We start from the raw sequence: 6,928 nt of genomic DNA, 5'->3' as shown, positions 1-6,928 counted from the left end.
AAATATAAGTTTTCAAAAACAAGTTTTCCTCAATTCCCAACAATATTGTAACACAACATTAAACAACCTGACCCATTACCGGTCAATCTCATCTCTTTTCAAGAGGCAAAACACATTATATATATCAACCTGCATTATCAACATGCATTCCCTTGAAATTTACCAATTCCAACACATTTTCTACAATTCTACCACATTTGCAACATTAATGTCATGTTTGCATTTCCACAATATACTTAACATACACGATGTTAAAACAAACTTCCATTTTAAGGCAAGCCCCACAACATTTCCATAAACCAAAACATCACTATGTTTTACAACTTAAGACATATACAATGCTCTTAAAGTTCAATAATATTACAAAATCTCAATACATAATTATACATTAACAAACAAGTCCGAATAATTCTCACGGACATCCGCCTCACGTTCCCAAGTGGCTTCCTCCACTCTGTGATGTTTCCACAAAACTTTCACCAAGAGAATGGTCTTGCCTCGTAAGACTTGATCCGTCCTATCCAAGACCCGAACCGGTCTCTCCTCATATGAGGCATCCTCATAAACCTCTAAGTCGGTCCAATCCAAAACATGCGATGGATCCGGCTCATACTTCCGAAGCATACTCACATGAAACACGTCATGAACTCCGGACAACTGCGGCGGCAAAGCCAAACGATAGGCAACCTCGCCAATCCTCTCAAGGATCTCAAAAGGGCCAATAAACCGAGGGGACAACTTCCCACTCTTCCCAAACCTCATCAATCCCCGCCTTGGTGATATCTTTAGAAAGACATGATCACCCACCTCAAATACCAAAGGTCGCCTCCTACGGTCGACATAAGATCTCTAGCGACTCTGGGCTATAACCAGCCTCCTACGGATAAGCTCAACTTTCTTCGTCGTTTCCCTCACCAACTCTGGACCCAACAAAGGTGCATCACCCACCTCAGCCCAACAAACTGGAGACCTACACAGTCGGCCATACAAGGCCTCAAACGATGCCATACCAATACTCGATTGAAAGCTGTTGTTGTAGGCAAACTCCACCAAGGGCAAATGCCTCTCCCACGTCCCACTAAAGTCAAGGACACAACCTCGAAGCATATCCTCAAGGATCTGAATAGTACGCTCGGATTGCCCATCAGTCTGAGGATGATAAGCCGTACTAAAGGTCAACTTAGTGCACATGGCACTCTGCAAACTCTGCCACAACCTAGCAGTAAAACGAGGATCTCTATCTGAGACGATCGTCACTGGGACCCCATGCAACCTCACTATGTCCCGAATATACAAGTCGGCAAGATGATCTACTGAATCTCTCACGCGCATAGGAATGAAGTGCGCCGACTTAGTCAACCGGTCTACAACTACCCAAATAGCATCACTACCCTGCTAAGTCCTCGGGAGACCTACAACGAAGTCCATAGTGACATGCTCCCACTACCACTCGGCAATAGGTAAGGGTTGTAACAAACCCGCTGGCCTCTGATGTTCGGCCTTCACTTGCTGACAAGTAAGGCACTTAGATACAAAAACTGACACATCTCTCTTCATACCCTGTCACCAAAACTGGTGACCCAAATCCCGATACATCTTAGTGCCTCCCGGATGCACCGCAAGGCGTGAATGATGAAACTCTCGGAGTACCTCCTCTCGGCAAGACTTCGGTACAAACAAACGGTCCCGGTATCTCACACTCTGGTCGGGAAACACCGTCAAACCTTTCTCAACCTTCCCACTGGAGATCTTCTCTCAGAGGGATTCTACCTCAAGGTCACCTCTCTGTACCTCTAACACTCGAGTCACAAGTGTAGGCTGAGCAACAACAGAAAATAAGGCCGTAGCATCAACGGATTCGCCCAGAAGCAAATCAAACTCACCAAGCGTACCTAACATCTCCCACTCCCGGATGGCTATACAAGCTACATCACTAATGGATTTCCTACTAAGGGCATCGGCCACAACATTGGCCTGCCCCAGATGATAGTGCAACTCGAAGTCGTAATCCTCAATAAACTTCATCCACCTCCTCTGTCTCAAGTTCAAGTCTTTCTGTGTAAACAGATATTTCAAACTCTTATGATCCGAGAACACCTCGAATCTCTCACCATAAAGGTAGTGCCTCCAGATTTTTAAGGCAAAGATCACTGCTGCTAGCTCTAGGTCATGTGTAGGGTAATTCTTCTCGTGTATTTTCAACTGACGCGAGCCATAAGCTACCACTTTCCCCTTTTGCATCAATACACAACCCAAACCCTCTCGTGAGGCATCACAGTAAACCGCATAACCCAACCCTCTCTCCGGAATAATCAAAATCGGAGCGGTGGTCAATCTAACTTTCAACTCCTGGAACGACTTTTCACAAGTCTCACTCCATACAAACTTGACCCCTTTTCGCATCAACCTAGTCAACGGCGAAGCTAGCCTGGAGAAATCCTTCACAAACTGGCGGTAATACCCGCTAATCTCAGAAAACTAAGGATCTCAAAAACACTCTTAGGCTGTGCCCAATCCTGCACTGCCTCAATCTTGGATGTATCAACAGACACCCCTTCCCCGGATACCACATGGCCTAAGAACTTGACTTCCCCTAGCCAGAACTCACATTTCTCAAACTTGGCACACAACCTATGGGCTCTAAGCAATTCAAGCACCACTCTCAAGTGTTCCTCGTGCTCCTCCTCTGAAGGCGAATAAATCAGAACGTCATCCATGAAAACGACTACAAAACGGTCTAAGAATTCCCAGAAGATCCAGTTCATCAAATCCATAAAGACTGTCGGTGCATTGGTGAGCCCAAACGGCATCACCAGAAACTCATAGTGGCCATACCGCGTACGGAATGCCGTCTTCGGAATATCCTCCTCCCTGACCCTCAACTGGTGGTAACCCGATCTGAAGTCTATCTTAGAGAAACAACAAGAACCCTTCAACTGGTCAAACAGATCATCTATACGGGGCATAGGGTACTTATTCTTTACCGTAGCCCGATTCAACTTCCGGTAGTCGATACACAGTCTCAAGGCACCATCTTTCTTTTTAGCAAAGAGGGCCGATGCTCCCCACGGCGAAACACTTGGGCGAATAAAGCCCTTATCCAGCAACTCTTGGAGCTGAACCTTCAACTCAACTAACTCGACTGGGGCAAAACGATAAGGTGCCATAGAAATCGGCGCCGTGCCGGGCACTAGATCAATAGAGAACTCAATCTCTCGATGAGGTGGCAAACTAACGAGGTCCTCGGGAAAGACGTCCGAGTACTCACAAACCACTCTCGGCAACACAGTCTGGGTCTCACCGCACTCACTACTCGAAAAGCTAGCAAGTAGACCACTAAGCTCACTCCGCCCTCGCTGATCATACACCGGTGGCAAAACATTACCAACCCGGTCCCCCATGAAATGGAAACACTCCCCGCTCAAGGTGCATACGGTGACCCTCTGGCGGTAGCAATCAATAACAGCCCGGTATGACGATAGCTAGTTCATACCCAAAATAACATCAAATCCCGACATGGGCATAATTACAAAAGGGAACGGAAGCCTACGATCGGCGACCTCTATGTCACAACCCCTACATCCTTGTTTCAAAATCAACTCACCCCCAATAGGTGACACTACATAAATAGAAGATGCTAACTGTGCCAACTCTAATCCCAAAACAGATGCAAATGTAGCAAATACAAAAGAATGAGATGCACCCGTATCAATCAATACACTAGCAACCGAGTTGCAAAACAAGAAGGTACCTCTCACAACTGATGGAGCAGGTACAAGATCCTGCGCGGTAACAGCGTACACGCGCCCTGTAGGCCCCTGATCCAGCTGCTCACCCCTCAGAGCAAACGACTGCTGTACTGACTGGGACGACGAAGCTCCCGGATTGGCCCTCGAGGCCTGCATAGACTGAGTTGGCTGAAAACCCTGCGTCTGCCTGGAACCAGACGCGCCCGAAGTGGCACTCAACTGTGGGCAAAACCTCTTCAGGTGCCCAAGCTGACCACACTGATAACAAGACAAGGGCTGGCCCCTGCCCTAACTCTGGCTCTGCGGTCTAGCTGAAGATGAAGCAACTCTCTGACCTCCTCCTCTCTGTGGGCAAACCAAAGCCTTGTGGCCCAGCTGACCACACTTGTAACAGGTGAAATCTCCTTGATTGCCTTTCCCCGAGCCTACACTCGGCACCGTAAAGGTCGATCTAGCAACACCTCCCTGAGACTGCTGAGGGTTAGCACCCCTCTGTCTCCTGCCATCACCCTGACCATCCTGGCTCCTCTTGAAGCCTCTATGTCCCTCCTCTTCCTACATCATGATCTCCATATGGGCTGCAGCATTAACCAAGCACCCATAGTCTCGGATCATCGAACCTCCAACTCTCATCTTGAGGCCGCGCCTCAACCTCTTCTCGAACTCGATACAGCGACGTTCCTCGGACGCCACAAGTTCAGGTGCAAACCTGGACAAGCTGGTAAAAGCTGCCTCATACTCGGCTACTGAAGAATTCAACTGTAAAAGCTGACAGAACTGGTCTCTCTGCTTCTTCCTGACTGCTGGAGATAAATACTTCTGCTAAAAAGCCTCCACAAAAGCCTCGCACGTGCCAGCAATACGGCCCCTCATGTATTTCCACCACTGACTTGCACCCCTTTTTAGCTGGAAGGATGCCAAGGTCACTTTCAACGCTCCGTCCTTGATGCCAAGCATCTCGAACGTCTTACTCATTTTCTCTAACCACTCGTCAGCCTTCGGTGGCTCCTTCGGATCCCCAATAAACTCGTCCGGGTTAGACTGGAAGAACTCCCTTTTCAAGAAGGAAGGCCCTGCCTCAACAACCTGGGCCTGCACTGGAGCCTGAACTGAATTCTCAGCTCTAAGAATACCCATAGACTCCCTCAAAGCATCGGCTATCCCTCAGGCTAAAGCGCCCATAGCCTCCTGTCCTGATGGCTCGGCCACATTGGCTTGGCCAACCCCCTCCTGCTGTGCCGGAATATCATCCGGTAAAGGCATCTCCTGCTTACCACGTCTGCCACGTCTACCACCTCTTCCTCGTCCTGACATCCTAATAAAGATAACGAAGAACGTTAGCACATTCATAAATGTGCCAAAACTAAACACTCGCGTCCTAATACATGGACAACTGTAATTCACTCCACGTAAGCACATAAACATATAAGCACTTACAAATTTCATTTCCGGATAATGATAGTCCCGAGGCGTTACTAGAGTTCCGGTTAGAAACAGCATTGATCAAGTGCTTTTCCAACAAGACTCACAGAAACCCAAGGATCCAATCAACATCCTAGAAATTAAATCCCATGCCCAAGTAGTCACATAAACATGTTATCCAACAAACACATAATGTCACACATAAGTCTCTAACAAGCGAGACAAACCCATTGTGATACTAATAACTTCCCACGTACCCAAAGTATTCGAACCCGGTACGCTCTGATACCAAGTTGTAACGCCCTCAAAATAATACGTAAAACCCATCATTTTAGACATGCAATGATATAAGAAAATAATCATCTTTCCATTAATCAGAGTAGTTCTTACAAAAGTATTACATGTTAACAACAAAAGCAAATGCCTACGGGCTTACAGCTTTCCAAGTTAACACTTGGTTACAAAAAGAAGAGTGCTAACTCAATACATATTAAGCCCTTGGCTTGAATTTACATGTTATACATCAAAAGAAAGAAAACAACAAAAGCAGTCTGTCTGCCTCTAGCCTCCCAAGCTATGTCCTTGGAGGTGGCATGCTACCTGTACCTGAAAATGATGTCCCATAAAGGGTGAACCACAGCCCAGTAGAAATACACTAAAGCAGCTATGAACAATGACTAAAAGATTAGCAGTTTATAGATGGTCAACACCGATACACCCACTTATATGACATTCCTGTTTCATGACATTTAAGTTCATGTTACATTTCCTTTCTCATTTCTTTTTCAACCTTGAGTTTGACAACAAGGTTCAAAACTTACCAAATAACTTAATGAGGGTAAGGCTCATCTTTAAAACACTTTTGAAGTTCATGATGGATACACATTTTGATGATGTATCAATAACACGTAGACTGCTTCCATACTGTACGAACAATACACATTTTGGTGTTGTATCAACATAACATAGAAACACTTCTATACTTCATAATTAATAACGATATACATTTTAGTGCTATATCAAATCAATTTAAACACTTCCATAATCAACACTTGGTACACATTGTAGTGTTGTATCAATGTCATACACAATCCAGTTTAGACGTCCATCCCCTATCTTCCCCTAAACCGTGGAGTACATCCCCTATGTCCTCCCACACACACCATGTATATAAACATAGATCGTATACATAAACAACCAATACATAAAGTTGATGTATTATTCCAACCGCTATGTTCGATAGCATACTCAATCGATTAGTTTTAGTTTGCCTAATTATGATGCATTGTCTACAACAATCAAGACTATCCTCCACCGATAGGCCAAAACAGTTATTTCTAAACAGAAAATAAATGCACTAAAAGGATATATCATCAACATTCAACCAAGGTGAGTGATTAAATGAATCCAACTACACCCTTTAATCTCATAATCTTTCAATTTGAATATTCTCAATTCAATTCCTCATTTCTCAAAATTAATTAGACAAATTAATTTATCCAACTAATTAGGGCATTTTCCCATAATTAACATAACAACCCCAAGGTTCCATTTTCATCCATAATTCATCATCTATCTCGTTTCTCTATGCTAAACATGCATATAGGTTTAATAATAAATAAAACCCCATCTTTTGTAAAATTACATGAAGATCCAAACTTTCTCAAAATTACCCAACAACCCCCAACATATCAAAATGCTAAAATTCAAAGACAAAGCTCATAAAGAGGAGTAGGATATCTCTACCTCAAAGTTAG

This window comes from Camellia sinensis, chromosome 13 (assembly GCF_055761805.1).
Source record: "Camellia sinensis isolate YWXY chromosome 13, ASM5576180v1, whole genome shotgun sequence".
NCBI lineage: Eukaryota > Viridiplantae > Streptophyta > Magnoliopsida > Ericales > Theaceae > Camellia > Camellia sinensis.
Note: the sequence above shows the minus strand (reverse complement) of the source record.